Consider the following 5,120-nt stretch of genomic DNA (forward strand, 5'->3'; position numbering starts at 1 on the left):
TCATCTACTAATCAATAACATGATCGATAATTTTGAAGTTTATAACGTTAAAATTTTGAAAACTCCCTGTCTATTATCGAACCCTAACTCGAACAAAACCGCTCCCCTGTTTCTAGCAACGGTCCAAAATCACTATTCCATTAAATTTCCGGTCACCCATCTACTCGAATCCATCTCTACCACTTTCTCAACTACCACCAAACTTGAAATACTCTCTTTCAACTGATTAATTTCTCAGAAATTCGTCGGTACCTCTGAAATGGCACGAGTGAACAGCTAAATGTGGAGAGGGAAGAAATCTCTGAGAAACGAGTCCAATCGAGCGACACTACTCCCTTGGGCACTAAGAAGCGGTATAGACTGAAAGTGAAGGAAGAATCATCCAAGAAGAGAGGTGTCCTGAAAATCTGAGAAAGTTAGACTGAAGAGCAACCCCTTCCTCCAAGAAAATCTCCTCGGTCCAAATCCAAGCTACCAGTAGTCACTGAGGAATTAGAAACCAAGTCAAATGACGGAGCCTCAGTTTAGAAAGCTATGGAGACCGCATTAAGAATTCCCATTCCCAAGCAACCGAGGAAAAAAAAAGCAGAGAGCCAGTGAAGGTGTGGCACAGCAAATTCCCACAAAAGGTATTCTATTTGATTCTTCTGGGTTATTAGTTGGAAACCTAGATAAAGACGTGAATTGGGCTAAGTTTAAGGTAGATTTTGCAAATCAAAGATTTTGTCCTGTTGTATCTATGGATATTGACAGTTTAAAGAAAAATACACAGATTAATTTGGACTTGAGTGATCCTCTGGAATATTATTCAAACTAGCTGATAAATTGGTGGAGAATTTTGTCCCGAAGTGATTAAAAGGTTCTACTGTAATATGGAATCAGTAGAAGAATATGATGAGCAAGACAATCAGGTAAATGACTATTTAAGGGTCAAACTTAGAGGTAGAACCTTCCATCTTACTGGTACTAAGATCAATGAATTGCTAGGAACTCAAGAGTCGGTAAGAGGGGGAGATATGAATGAAATTAAAGCTTATAAGATTTTGATGCAAAGTGATGACTACCCCGGTAAGCTAAACTTTCCACCTAAACAGATGTGTGATTATTATAGAATAATCCACTATATCTATTCAAGGAGTATGATCAACAAATCCGGGAGCTTTTCACACTTAACTCAAGATGATTATTTGCTACTGGCTCAGATAATCAGTGGAGAAAAGATTAATATAGGGGCTTTGATCTATAATGAGATGAAGGATTTTGTTCTCAACAAATCCAAGTCTACACCAATCCCCTACCCACAGTTGGCCACATACATCCTACAAGCAAATAACATTGCCCCTTTTGAGCCTGGAGAGTCCAAGACTAAGGTTTCTGCCTTTGGCATCACATAGCTGCACAAGATGAGGATCCCTCTACCTTTTAGACCCTCACAAAAGGTGCCCCAGAAGGACAAAGGGAAGCAACCAGCTGTCAGCACCTCTAGGACTCAGGATGAGGCTGAATCCACTGCAACTCCTTCTCATACCCCTGGACCCTCATTCATGGAGAGATCTCTCAGGAAGATGTTTTAGGCTGAACTCCAAGAGTTTGAGAAGAGAGTTTATGTCACTGCTGGATAATATGGGGAAGTCTCAAATAGAAAATTTGAGGGCATTTCCAAAATCCTAGACCTTCACCGACAAGCAATGATGGTTTTGGAAAAGGAGGTTTCTCAGAGATTTGATTATGTTGACAGAGAGATTCGAGAGCTCAAAGGGATGGTAGCCTCTCTCTGTAACAACTTCGCTGCCCCCAACACTACTTTTAGCTTTGATGACTTACTCCATCATCCACCATCTCCTCCTCATCATGAGCCTGGACGTTCTACCTCCCCTATACCCACTTCTCCTATTTCCACTTCACTACCAGTACCCCCTACCTCTCCCACTCTTTCTCCTACTTTGGCTCTGATAACTGTTTCCCAGCCGGTTCCTTCTCTTCATATTCCACCATTCTCTCCACTTTCTCACCTTCCCCCTCTTCCTATTCCCTGCCCATTCCTACTGTTTCTACTCCTTCCCCTTCTTCATCTAATGCTGACAAAAAGGGGGAGAAGGATTCTGATGCTTAGAGTCACTTTTTTTGATGTTAGAGTCTCTTTTTTTGATGTGTTTTTGTTTTATTTTTTCTTATGTTTAGCTTTTTACTGATATACCTTTCTACTGTTATGTATTTTGAGTTTTGCTTACTGATGTATTCTGACAGTTCATGCCTTCAGTAAAGTATTTTTTTTCTCACTTTGATTTGTCAAATACCTCTGCTGTTTTAATTTTACTGATTCTGATGTTATTTAGTTAATATTTCTCACCTATGTTTTGTCATCATCAAAAAAGGGGAGAATGTTAGGATTAAGGTTTTGATGATAACAAAGTAAGTAATTTGTGTTTCAGTATGTTGATCGATCATCTGATCGATCAAGGTTTTATCGATAAGCTGATAGATAATATCTTTGCTCAATTAAGTAACTTAATAGAAATTTTGATCGATAATGTGTTGGATAATGTGTTGATCGATCAATTTTGATCGATCATTCTTAACTTAGTCATGAATGAAAGTCTGAAGTAAATTATCGATCACTTGATCAATAATCAGGATGATCGAATATCGGGATATAAATTTGATAGGTATTTATCGATCACATGATCGATAAACAAATTATCGATGAAAAAACAAATAAACAGTAATGCGCTCTACTCATTCTATATTTTGATTTAGTTGCCATTTATCGATCACATTATTAATCAGCCATTTATCGATAATATGATTGAACATCGCTTCATAACTCTGCGTGCAGGTATTTACTTTAGTAGCTTATCGATCACCTGATCGATCAGAAAATTATCGATCACATGATCGATAATCAGCATATCTTTATTAGATTGTGGCCCTTCAATCACCGGATCAATAATCAGATTATCGATAATATTATCGATCACCACACTTCATGTTTACCTTGTTTTCACATAACATGATCAATAAATCAGCTCTTTCATTTTACAAGAATAAATCTCTTTATTGATAACATTATCGATCACCTATTCGATCTATCTACATAGCCTGTGTTTTTACTAAATATACTTTTGCTTATTGTTTATCGATAAGGTTATCCATCATCTATTTATTGATAAAGTGTTCGAAAATTAGTGATTCAAAATTTATTTCTATAACACTTTGTTTATCGATAGCATGATCGATCAACAAGTGTTCGATCACTTGTTCGATCATGAGGCGATTTCGGTTTAAACTTTAACTAGTCTTGATGTTTTTCCAAATGTATCATCTATTTCATTCGAGCTTTTCTCAGCCTTCATAAATGTTTTAATTCACTATTTAAAGAGTTTCAAAATCAAAAGTGACCTTGATCTTCCTTTTCTACGCATACCAGTATGATGTCGCTATTTCCTTTTATCGATCACTTGATCGATAAATCATTGATCCATCACTTGATCGATAATCTTAGTTATCTGTTTCAAAAGCTTTGACATAGAATAATCGATAACCTGATCGATCAAGTAGTAATCGAACATCACTTCGATCAAGCACGTTTAGTTGTTACCCAGCACATTTAACAACTGATTGATTCTAACCGTAAACTATGAATATTCGTTTTATCATTTGTTCAGTTCTACTTTTGATCTTACTCTATAGAGAAAAACTTATTGAATCAATGTATTTTTGTAGATTATGAAGAAAATCCCAACGGCTCTCCAAGGGTTGTTCAAGTAGCCTGTAACCTACTTTGTCAAAGGCATTAATGACGGAAACCGTTGCAACTGGAAAAACACGCAACTGGACTCTCAACAGCTAGAAGCTCTTCCGTCTAACGGTTACTAAACTACCTCAACTATAAAAGGCACGAAGAAGCATTAAATGAACAGATTGAATACGCGAGCTATCCTCTGTTGATTATTTACTGTTGCATTCAATACTCTGTTCTTCCATAACACCGAGCGTCAGTGATTATCACTTATTCACTCTATAAGAAAGTTTACTTACTCTTCATTAATCACGTCTTGTGTGATACTCAAGAGTGTGGACTCTTGAGTGGGTTTGTAACCTTACGGGAAGCAAGGGGGAGTGATTGAGAGTTTCAATTACTGTACTGAGGCGCCAAGAGCCTGATCAATCTTGGAACATAGTGAAATACTCAGAGGTGTTCTGAGGACTGGACGTAGGTCAAGTGGTTGAGACCGAACCAGTATAAATCCTGTGTCTTCCTCTCTACAGTGAAATCTTTCTAACTCGCACTCTCTGTTTCCGATAGTTCTTAGTTTTAATTTCACAAATTTTTATAACTCACCCAATTCACCCCTCTCTTGGGTGAGACTGCCACTAACAATAATTCCTCAAGCATTTATTACCTAATTTTTTCTAATGATCTGAGGCATTCTCGACTCCTCGTATTTTAAATAATTCAATTTCGACTAATATTCATAATTAGCCAAAACCATGAGAATTTCATCAATTTGCTACAGAGGCATTTTTGTCATTTTTTGCCGCCTATGGGTCTCAGAACCTCTTTCTCATTTTTTTTAGAATTCTTTGGAATTTTTCTAGAATTTTTGGTTGTACCTTCTATTATGGCCCTTTCCGACCTGAAACTTTTTGGATTTATAATTAGGTCCTTACTCAGGTTTAACTTCAGGAATTACTCACTGAGGTTCCTAGTAGAACTTTTGACCCTTAGTCATCTCTAATTCCCATACTCAAGTCTTAGACACTTGATTAGAGTTTCTAACTAACCTATCTTGTGGTTTCAAAAAACTCTTACTTTGCAATTTAGTCTCTCAAAATCCTCTTGTCCTTTTAGGGAGCTTTTGAAACTTCTGCCAAAAGCCGTCTAGTAGTCTGCCTATTTTAGGTTAATTCTCATACTTTTATGCCTAAAATTTGGGATGTTAGATTTAACTGCCAAAAATCGACTAAAGGTGCTAAGGTGGCAATATTTTTAAAAAAAAAATAGTGAAGGGTATTTTTGTAATTTTATCATATTTGAAAATTTCAAAATGGTGCAAAGGGTCTAGTAAGTTATAAATGACAATATAAATTTTAACAACAAAAAATAGAAAATAACTCTA

The sequence above is a fragment of the Neltuma alba genome, unplaced genomic scaffold, assembly GCF_004799145.2.
Source record: "Neltuma alba isolate B1F8T4 unplaced genomic scaffold, ASM479914v2 tig00010325_pilon, whole genome shotgun sequence".
Taxonomy (NCBI): Eukaryota; Viridiplantae; Streptophyta; class Magnoliopsida; order Fabales; family Fabaceae; genus Neltuma; species Neltuma alba.